The sequence below is a fragment of the Sinohyriopsis cumingii genome, unplaced genomic scaffold (assembly GCF_028554795.1).
Source record: "Sinohyriopsis cumingii isolate HCF-2022 unplaced genomic scaffold, ASM2855479v2 utg000160l, whole genome shotgun sequence".
In the NCBI taxonomy this organism is placed as follows: domain Eukaryota; kingdom Metazoa; phylum Mollusca; class Bivalvia; order Unionida; family Unionidae; genus Sinohyriopsis; species Sinohyriopsis cumingii.
The window spans coordinates 4512877-4525283 of NW_028315873.1; the positions used below are offsets into that span (position 1 = coordinate 4512877).

General features: G+C 34.4%; 1 long non-coding RNA gene across 1 annotated transcript; it reads right to left on the minus strand.

The window, feature by feature from the left end:
* Positions 1-1090: 1090 nt before the first annotated feature.
* Positions 1091-9871, minus strand: LOC149774660 (uncharacterized). Its single transcript, XR_016416715.1, has 3 exons — positions 9643-9871; positions 6535-6669; positions 1091-1501 (listed from the first exon to the last, which is right to left on the minus strand). It is a non-coding gene; the product is annotated as an uncharacterized LOC149774660 (long non-coding RNA).
* Positions 9872-12407: the final 2536 nt, after the last annotated feature.

Here is a 12407-nt window from a genome sequence, read left to right on the forward strand (position 1 = left end):
CGAGATCCTTGTCGTGTTCAAAACTAAGTATCAATATATGATTGTTATGATCCGTGTACATTAGTGTTTACTTTGATGACTGTATGGTTTCTATGACCCGTATACATTAGTGTTTCCATTGGTGACTATGGCCTTTATGGTACATGTATATCAGTAGTTACCATAGTGACTGTGTGGTTTCTTTCACCCCTGTACCCTAGTGTTTACATTGGTGACAGTATGGTTTATGTGACCAGTATACATCAGTGTTTACATTGGTGACAGTATGGTTTATATCACCCCTGTAAATCAGTGTTTATATTGGTGACAATATTGTTTCTATGACCCGTGTACATCAGTGTTTACAATGGTGACAGTATGGTCTGTATGACCCGTGTACATTAGTGTTTAGATTAGTGACAGTATAGTTTCTATGACCCGTGTACATCAGTGTTTACAATGGGGACATTATGGTTTTTATGACCCTGTACATCAGTGTTTACGTTGGTGATAGTATGGTTTCAACGACCCTGAACATCAGTGTTTAAATTGGTGATAGTATGGTTTTTATGACCCGTGTACATCAGTGTTTAGATTAGTGACAGTATGGTTTTTATGACCCGTGTACTTCAGTGTCTATATTGGTGATAGTATGAATTATATATAAGGCAAAAGGAGATTGTTTGCAAATTTATTACAGTTTAATGTATTTGTATCGTCTAGTGATTGTCTATAGAAAACTCTTTATTTCATAAATTCTGTACTATAGCTATATTGGAATCTAATTCAAAATTAAATTATTTGCAAATTATGCAGACCAGAGTCCATACTGACATATTAGTGAAATCATGCCTTGTTGCGGATCAAAGCCATTATTGTCATTCATGTTACATATAATTCATATTTATCACCGTGTTTTGTTGCTAGGAAACGAAACTTTACGGCATTTAACTACCTTCAAAATCCTAGCAAACTACAATGAGGTATTTACTTGATCTTCAGTTGCAGTTATTCTTAACATATCCCCAAGTAGTCCTAAAGTGTGGAACGTATAGGTGGAATAAATAGAAATATGAGCACATGTATAGAATAGAATAACATGAGCCCCGTAAATGAAAACAACAATTTAATCAATTACATAAAGAATTGTGATAACACATTACATTAGGAAGATACACTTCTTTTTTAAATAAATCTTTCACCGAATTTCAAACACAAATATATTTATATAAATAGCCGATCTGTTTAAATGATCGAGTTGGTTCATCATAGCATCGAGTGAACAATCGAAGTCATTGCCTTGTACAACTTCATAACCTGTGTATTCCGGTTCAATCCAGCTACACGGTAGTTGTTCCTCTCGGCCCTTCTGCTCTTTTGTTTTTCTTCTCTAACCTCCCTACTGTCTCGCCTCTTTCAAACTTTGTGTGGATAGGTGGATACGTAAGCATGTAGATACGTAGATACATGTATCAGTAGGTACGTGGATACGTCACTGTATACGGCAGTGGAGATATTTCCCCTATTAAAATAAACAGAGAAGCAACCTAAATTTTCTGTCGGTTATTCTACTGGGAATCGATCATTACTCCCCTCTCGGTATGGTCAGATATCGTTCTATCGGAATTCAGACAAATACCATTGCTATATGGTCAGCTAAACATGGTAGACTATGAACAAACCTAGTTTCATAAGATTAACATACTTCCTGATGGCTATTCGATCCTGACTCACATTAACAGCACACGAGATATAACAGTTCCATTCTCGTCTCAATTACACAAATTAATGAATGAAATTCATTACATGCCTTAACTACGCTCTTTTCAACGAATACAAACATTCAAGTTTTTATCATACGTGAAATCATCTAAGATTGGTGAATACAAACGGATTCTAGTAACTCATATCAACCAAAGTAATGCATGAGATCTTAGAATACCCAATTCCTATACAAACAAGACGACAATTTCAACCAATTTGTCAAACTTATGTAAAGAAGATTATTGTACGAATTCAGATGAACTCAAACACAGTTATACTCATATCAAGAAAATTGATCCACGAATTTAAACAAATAAATCCATGCAAATATAATCAATAAATTCATGCAAGTCATACTATTGGTATCAACAAATTACATGAAATTGATGCAAACATCTCGTGCTTTAAGCTTTGTTCGCTTAGAATTGTGTCCGGTGACTTTCAAGATATCCGGCACCTTTGATAAATGTTTTACGAGATAATTTCTTCCAAAGTTACTCTCGGCGACTCTTATTGTTTCACTCGTGCAGGAAAAACGCAGACTAATTAGATTTTTCGATGGGGTGCAATATTTAAAGCCCAAGGAATTACGTGTAGGAAACACGCTCTTTATTTAGCGTAACCATTCAGGATGAAATATATTTACCGCATTTTAGAACTAGACGCCAAATTGGTATTAGCTTGACTTATACTTTCCTGAATAACTATTCTAGAGAATTTCAATTCTGACAGTTCCGATATGAAATCAAAGTTAACCGTCCCTTTTTTAGTTGTCTAACGGCTATGTAAACGAAGGCTCAATTAAGAATGACTTCCTCTACCGACACAGATATTATAAATCATTGCAGTATAGCGATTTAACAAGCGCATGTCCCTATAAATCTAATTGTTCCCTGGCCCTAAGTTAATACGCGTTTTATAGATCGACATAAAATTGCATCCTTACAAGCACCAGTGTCATGGAATTATATAAATCCCTTTATTTCTTAGATACATATACTATGGTTTCGTTTTTAGTGTACAACGATACCCGAGGGTTGTTTATGTAAATTCTACAATATTTCGAAACAGTGAATTCGGTTCATGCTATGCCGCACGTGCGAAGTGATTTCGATGGGAAAAAAACGATTCATTGAGCGCGCAGTCGATGTAGGGCTACATTGGCTATGTATAAATGCTTCACCGTAGGACGACATTTTTAATTACGGAACGTCTTGTCAGTGACCAGTCTACTTAAGGACTTGCAATTTTGGAACTTTATTCTTGTATCGATAGATTATATAAACAACTATAACTATTCATATGCTTTTCAAACATATACCGAAAAAAAAGAAAACAATTAATTTTATACGATATATAATCAGAAACAGACACAATGCGAGAGGTTTATCCTAAACGAGCTTCTCTGTATCGTTTGTGCAACTGTAATTTGGATATTCTCTATCAACATAAATACTGAATTTATTGCTAATAAAATAATATGCAAATAAAAACAACGAATACCTCGTACAAACTAATACAAACAATAAAATTGATAGGTACAAAAATGACAAAAACAGTAGGACAGGGATTGGCCTAAATGACTAAAACGCGTATAATGGTACGATGCGTAAGTTAGGTGGCTCATGCGAGCTAGCACGGATCGTATCGGATCTCCCCAAAGGTAAGGTCAAATTATAGAACATTAAGAAAACACAAACACGGAGGTACATATACAATCTACTAAAACTACGAGGTATAAAATGCACAACATACACGCACTCAGCAATACAAATATTTTCTTTTTTCTTCTCCTCTTGATTATTTTATTCTCAAACTTGGGACAGAGATACGCCTTCTATTCCACACACATCACTTTCACATTAGATAAGGACTCAAAACATGGGAATGAAGGTATTCGTCTCGGAAGCGTGTGAACAAAATATTTGAGTCACATGCCACCTCCACATGCAAATACCGGATGTCCCTAACTGGAATTAATTTTTTTCTTACATAGGAATCCTCATAGCTAAAGACAACTCTAAACATATATGTGATTATAGAGCCAGTCCATAAAAAACGGGTAGCATACAGTACTTATAGCATACGCATATGGTATATGCAAGACAGAATAGATCCCTGGAAAGGATCACTAAGGTAAGTAAAGCTCCGAAACCAGCCAGGGTTAAGGAGCTATAAATAAAAAACAGCAGAGTAGGGCGGTGTATAAAACCCTAATCCAATTAATAAATCTGTCAAGATTTTATTTGAATATACAGGTACTACATATACTATGGGAACAACAAAAGAAAAAAAAATCATTCAAATTTCGGCACTAGGGGGTCCTCTCTATGATGGAGTCTGCCAATAAATTAAGTACTTGCACATCTTCAGCTGTAGAGATATGTGAGTTATTTATTAATTTTGTATGTATAAGTTATGACTATTGTACTACCATATTTATGTTTATATATTTTCTATGTAGTGTAATGAAAATATTTTGTATCTTGTATGTGACTTAACAGGAGATCCATATTAGCAATAAAGCTGCATTTTACTAAGAAACGTTTAGTACCATTGAATTCTTATCGGACACAGGTAGGTTCGAATCTGAACCTGTTTATTGCTTTGTAATGTTGTGCCGATAATGTAATTCGTATAGCTTACCGTATAACATCATACGTGTTATCGTGTATGCCCGTGTCATTCTTAGTACACGGTGATGGATTTAATTTCAGCTGATCAGAGTCGACGAGGTACTAGATGTAGAGCCGACAACAGAAGTTGACCATAGCAGCTGTAAAGCGCTGGTGGGCGCTGATTGCTTGATTGACCAAAGACTTTAATGTTGGCCGATGACTACCTGTAATGCTGACTGTTTGATTGACCAGTGTGACTGGTTGCCAAGTATGATAGTGACGGAGAGTTTTATGTAACTCCATTCATGTAATCTTTTAGCCGTGGGCTTATTTTGGGGTTTGTTATACCCAGTTTATTGGGACTTTAAAGAACATCATCACTGGTGGCTCAATAAAGAGAGACAATGCGAATAGTGCCTTTGATATGTCGTCTGCCTTTGGAGTTTCGACATCGTCTGATGTGGCTGTGCAGGCCTATGCGCGAGTGAAAGTCCCTATTGCAGTTGGTGCAGACATACTGAGAAGTCTGCGTTGCTGGAGTTGCTGCTGCACTCTTCTTTCTGTCACGTTTCTCTGCCGCCAGTTGGCCTCTCCTCGCATCACAATAAAGCTATTTTGTATGATATATATCCCATCGTTTCATCATTTTACTATATGAGTAAAGAACATCATGTTTACTATTTGAGTAAAACACATTCTTTTCGTCGTGTGAATTACCGTGAAGCATTTGTACTCTTTGAGTTAAACATATCATTCTTTTTGTCGTGTGAAATTACATTCAATCATTAACCTCTGCCCTTGTACTGTGTAAGGACATTTGTCTGGCTTCACATCTGTTATATTATTAGGTTCGGATGCATTTTCTTAATTTGTCAAATATTTTGATCTTATACACGCACGTATTAATCATAATTCTTTTTTTTATTTGAGTCATTCATCAATAAACATTGTATTTGTATCACCATCAAAAGATTTATGTTATAAATCCGAAATCCAACCCGGTTATTTTGTTACAACCAGCAACTGCATTGATCATACTGTTATGTATATTTCATTTAATTGTTAGTATGCTAGTTTTACCTTTTAATTTCATTACATGTTATTGTAATGTAAAATTCATTGCTGGACTTCACCTTGTCCAAAACTGAGTTCGTGTCTTCTGACCTGATTTACTTTTTTAATTTGTTTTAATTATTTCATTTATGTAAACAACTAATAATAGCTTCATTATTCTCTATGTGAATGAGTTTATTAACCGAATTATTATTCAGGTAAACATGTTGATTTGGGTCAGGATTTTGGAGATTCCAAAGTGAATTGTATAGGCTATTGTGTTGTAATAAACAAGGCTCATTAGATCATTCTAGAAGGTTATTTTTCATTATGTAATGGTTGTTTTTAGAACATGCTAATTTGGGACATGGGGTCAAGCAGAGAACTGAATTATTTTGAGACTGTGAGGATTTTACGAGTCGTGCTTTAACATCTAGCACTTTAAGATGTATTATGTTGTGACCAGTTTGGCCTGAGTTTTATTTTCTTCAAATTATTGAATTTAAGTGATTATTTTCTCAGGAAATACAAACGGGCTGTGATAAAATTCTTGGATGAAGACATTTGTTGGAATGTATAATGAATTCAAACTTGGAATAATATGTATGTGGTTCAACAAGAGACTGTTGACACATCAGTACTTGGCAGGCCATAACAGACACGTTACCGCCTTTAATTGTGGATCTAGTCGGGACTTGAACTCAGTTTCATTCAGGACTTTATTACTAGGAATTTTCTTTAATTCTTGGATTATTTTTGTATTTAATTCGCAATACAGTAAGTTCTTTATTTCTCATTTTTCACTTTGTACTCTAGTGAAATACATCTTTTTATTAAATGTTTACAAACCTTGTTGTCTTCACTCGTTTTTGCTACTTATTTTAAGTGCATAGTCTCGTAGCAACACCATCGGTAAAATGGTTGTGGTTGTGGTAGTTGTAGTAGCACTGTTTATTATAATTAATGGTACAGAATAAAGAGTATCATTACAGTAAATGGAATGAATCCTATTACTGTGTTCAGTTTTTAGTTAGAGAGGACTAAATCACTATTTTGATTTTCGAACTAAATCACATTTAGGGAATATGTTGAATTCATTCAAAGACAATTTGGATTATACCATTGTGAGAAGCTACTGGCAGCTTTCTCACATATCCACATTGGTCGAGCCCGAGACTGGAACCCAAGCAGACAGCGCTGAAGTGGAAATGGTCAGTAAAAGTGAGCGCATGAGACCACTCAATCACCATGGGTCCTTGAAAAATTCAAAAAAGACATGAATACAATAAAATTAACAAATTCATGGAAGTTTCACAAAATTAATCAACTCATCTACAAAGTAAGAGAAAAATGACTATTAAAATTAATATTTTCTGCGTTGAGAGTTATGCGAAGCCATTATAACATTTTTTTAACAAATAAATTAAATTTTTATTGATCGACTACTGCTCCCTCCATCACTCTGTATGTCTGCCTGTTTGTCCGTCGGCCTCTCTCTCTCTCTCTCTCTCTCTCTCTCTGTAACACACACATTAGGACACAGATGTACGGTTTTCCCAGTAGGAAGATAATGCCGCTGCCCACGGTGGAAATATTAATGGTGTGAGTGAGCTTTAAGAAGAAAGCCTGGATGTGTTTAAGGAATATATTTATTTTGTAAAAAGACGCCTTAGTTAAAAACTTTAATTTTCGTTAAAGTGTAAGGGTGATTAAGGGATCTGATTTTAAGGTATTATTTGAGCACGCGGGGAAAGGGTGTTGCCTCTCAGTCAGTGGCAACTCTAACAGTGCTTCCGTGTGATGACACTTACGGTGGCATGGTTCATATATGGTAGTGCTTACGTAAGATGCCACATACGCTGGCATGATTCATGAATGGTAGTGCTTAAGTGTATCACACATACTTTGGCATGATTCATGAATGGTAGTGTTTCAGTGGGATGACACATACGCTGGCATGATTCATGTATGGCAGTGCTTCAGTGCGATGACACAAACGCTGGGATGATTTATTGATGGTAGTGCTTCTGTATGATGGCCCTTGCGTTGGCATGATTCATGGATTTTACTGCTTCAGTGTGATGACTCTTACGCTGACATGATTCATGTATAGTAGAGCTTCAGTGTAATAACACGTACGCTGGCGTGTTCCTTTTGTCCAGTAATATGAGCACTTTATGATTGCGACATATAATCCAAACAAATGGTTCCTCTCAAATTATATCGAAATACAACATTAAATACATCTGCAGAATTATATTAAAACAAAAATATACTAAGAAAGGAAAGAAGTAATTACCAGCTTCCTCTGCTTATATACACACTATTGCTCTACAAAGCATTATTGTCTACTCGATGCATGTCTCAATACCTTCCATGTGACATATTTCACAATAGTTCACGTCGCAACATAACCCACCTGACTCAAATCATTTAGTGGGAAATGAACCCAAACTTTTCTACACCTTTATTAATAAGATTAATTTTAAATATTGTAAACATCCATTGTATCTCGGCAGTTGCCTCATTTTATTCAGCGAAAAGGAGAATCAAAGACCAAGCTGAAAAAGTCGACATTGATCCTGCATGTTAGTATCACTAGATTTGTCTATATCTTTGATTTAGAACGGAAACTTATTTGATAATATTTTCTTTTCCATTATACCTCCCACATCTCTAGATAAATGATAAATGTTTAGAAACGAGGATCTCTCGTAGTTTTAATTCCTCTAAAAGTAGAACGTATCGCATTTGTCTTTAAAATCTTGTAATTTGCTACTATTGGTAACAATTCTGGCATAAAAGAATAAGAAATTTAACAAGGAATCGTGGGGTTTCTAATTGAAACTGTAAGGTGGCACAGTTTGGACATCTCTGAAAGAAAACATGAATTGTGTTCCTCACATGCACATAAACATAATATACTATCACCCACAAGACCTAGGAGTGACGAGGAGTATAAATGTTTTAGTTGTGGAAGAAAAAAATACATATATAAAACACGTATTTGGAAAACACATTAAAACTCATAACGATTGGCAATATGTAGCATATATTCTGTTTTTGATGAGGATGGGGCTAAAGTCGAAAGATTATTAACATGGGTGATACCAATTCTCTCTTGAGATATCATTTTCCATCAGACTACAGTCTTCTCTTCCATACAAAAGTATATGTAATCTTGGTGATAGCCCATGACAACTTCCATACAAAATTATATGTAATCTTGGTGATAGCCCATGATAACTTCCATACAAAAGTATATGTAATCTTGGTGATATCCCATGATAACTTCCATACATAAGTATATGTAATCTTGGTGATAGCCCATGATAACTTCCATACAAAAGTATATGTAATCTTGGTGATAGCCCATGATAACTTCCATACAAAAGTATATGTAATCTTGGTGATATCCCATGATAACTTCCATACAAAAGTATATGTAATCTTGGTGATATCCCATGACAACTTCCATACATAAGTATATGTAATCTTGGTGATATCCCATGATAACTTCCATACAAAAGTATATGTAATCTTGGTGATATCCCATGATAACTTCCATACAAAAGTATATGTAATCTTGGTGATATCCCATGATAACTTCCATACAAATATACATGTAATCTTGGTGATATCCCATGATGACTTCACAAACATAAGGTAGTCAGGATTGAATAACATGCTGGAAATGATAATATCGCCTAAAGATTATTTCGTAAACCGTATTTGGTAGCAAGAATTGAAATGGTTCTGCTAATTGATTAAAACTTATAATGTCAAATTCCCATCTATGTCGCCATATTGTCACACTATACTACAAGTATATATATATATATATATTTAGCGAGTTGCGAAGTAACATAAATATGGATGGTTAATATTAGGTTAAGGAAATTCACTTTAATATAACTGAAAAGTCTTTACCAAATGAATGTTATATTTTAGAAAAGATATATACTCGATGCAATGTAAATGTTAAATTCACAAGAAGCTTGATAATAATTGATGAAAGAAGATCGAATTCAAACTTGTTAATGACCCATACCTGTATAATTTTTCAGTTTGCTATTTGAAAGAATTCGTGATAAACCAACGGAGCTTTTTTATCAACATATAAACAGGAGAATCACACGTACTACAATATTTGCATACAGTCTGTCTTTGTACTCTGGTTTGAGTAATGAAGTCCATAGTACATGTTTAAATTATCAATGCAACTTACCTGTTCTCTTGACAAAATAAGTTGAAAGATCTTTCAATGCTTTTTGTAAGGATAATATATGGATAAATTAACTAAACCTGTTTGGTTACCTCTCTCATAAATTTGAATTATTTTACACGCAAAGGCAAATACGATCTGAATAGAATCTGGCCTCCTCGTAGATCGAAACTAATGATCGATTATTTATGAAGGCAAATACAGACTGAATAGAACCTGGCCTCCCCGTAGATCGACACTATTAAGGCAAGTACAGTCTACACAGACCCTGCCGTCCTCGTAGATCGTATCTAAAGACTGATTGTTATCTGTAAAGAAAATTGTCCTCGTGGAAAGTATAGTCCCTGTAAATAATGCTATGTGTACCTTGGCCTCTATTAACTCAGTCTCTGTTCACGCAGTCTTATAATTAAATGGGTGCGTGCGTGTGCATGTGTGTGTGCGTGCTTGCGTGTGTATTTGTATTAATGAAATATTTAAAGATGTATATGCCTCTGTTCTCTGGGCAAATATATATAGGCATTTATGACTCATGAATGTCCTGACGGTTTTAATACAATGGAAGCTTGTATTCCTTTCTCTTTCAATTAAATGTGTATGCTGGGTTAATTGTGAACATGGAAAACCAGAGAGTTATTATCAAAGTTAGAACACAACCATGTAATGGTTTTATATAAATAACAATCATATATAAGCATAACATATATATCAGGTTATGTTTCCCAACGTGTTTGATTTAACGTCATAGTTTCGATTATTCCTTTTGTAAGTGACACAACCTTATTTGTCCCAGTATCTCTAGCTTTTTTCTAAGATAAGATATTACAATCATCTTCCTCGGTTCTTATACTCCCTCAAAATCTATACCTAGCAAATAATTTGAAGTTTATAAATACTTTAACTAATTAGTAATGTAGGTAGGCTTCTCACTGGGTCTATGATCAGTAGAATAATTAAATTGACCAATAACCGTTATTATGTGGTCGATGAGACCATTGTCATTTTATATTCCCCACCAGTTTTTGAATTCTAATGGGTGACATTTATTTGTAGAGGATTTCTTTCCTAATGTATGTGGGTATCTGATTGCAATGTGAAGGAAGAAACATTCTTAGTTGAAAAGGACCGTGTAATCTATTTGACAAAATGATAACACAAATGTGTAATCTATTTGACATGGTGATGATAACAAAACCGTGTAAAACAGTTGACAATTAACCAAGTTATCTAGTTCATAAGGTGATAATAACCGAACTATTTAATACGGTGATGATTACAGAACTGTGTAATCTCTTTGAAAAGGTGACGATAACAGAACTGTCGTCTATTCCACAAAATAATGATAAGGTAACTGTGTAATCTATTTGAAAAGATGATGATAACAGAACTGTGTCACTTATTTGACAAAATGATTATAACATAACTGTATAATCTATTTGAAAAGGTAATGATTAAAGAACAGTGTGAGCTTCTTGACAAGGTGATGAAGACATAACTTTTTAATCTGTTTGACACGGTGTTGATAACAGAACTGTGTAATCTATTTGACAAGGTGATGATAACAGAAATGTGTAACCTATTTGACAAGGTGATGATAACAGAACTGTCTAATCTACTTGACAAGGTGATGATAACAGAACCGTGTAATCTATTTGACAAGGTGATGATAACAGAACCGTGTAATATATTTGACAAGGTGATGATAACAGACCTGTGTAAGCTATATGACAAGGTGATGATAACAGACCTTTGACCAGCTTTGCTCAGTTTTAGTGGACTGAATAACCGTTGTGATATGACTACTCTGTTAGACCTTGTAACCTTTGTTATAGGACTACTCTGTTAGAACTTGTAACCTTTGTCATAGGACTACTCTGTTAGAACTTGCAACCGTTTGGAGACAAAATTCTATTTCTGTAAAGAATAGGAAACAAAGATAAAGAAATAAACATTCGTGTTTCTATTTAGTTTCTCCTCTCTCTCTCTCTCTCTCTCTCTCTCTCTCCGTTTCATCCTATACTATCTATCTATCTACCTATCTATCTATCTATCTATCTATCTATCTATCTATCTATCTATCTATTGAGATACACAGGGGCTGTATGTTTGTATAAATCCACATGTATATTTTCTTTACTCTTTTCTTCGCATTTAATGCTCTTATCCTTTGCTTGAATTTCGCCATAATTTTCGATCAATAAAGTTCAAACCCACATAGTTTTCTATTGCGAATTTTATTGAAATAAATCTCCTGAAAACACATCGTTAGTATCTGAGTCACTGCTTGACATGAAATATATTATGTATGGAAATTATATGCTGATTTTGTCAAAGGCTTTCACTATCATGGGTCTCAAATTTATGTACATTATCCTATTACTACAAGTGTCATTCAGTCTTTTTCTTATTACAACATATCACTCATTAGTTCTTTTACAAATGCAATTATCTACCAAAGATATTCAGAAGAGCGGGAGGCAAGTTTGAGCTTGTGTTTCTTTATTGTCCTTTATCTATTTTATATATTTTATTTATAGTACCAAATTTGTTACGGTAAATATCTTGGTAAGGAATTAATTAATGGCAGATTGTCGTATAGGTGGTTCATTGGATGCACTGATGAATGGATTGTTGGGTAGTTTATATTTCATTTCATACAATAAAATCGTCTGGGTCAAAGAGGGTCATGTATCAATAAAATGACGTCGATTATAAGCCAAGTGCGAGTATCTTTTCAATCCGTGATGTACTTATAAAAAGTTATCGAG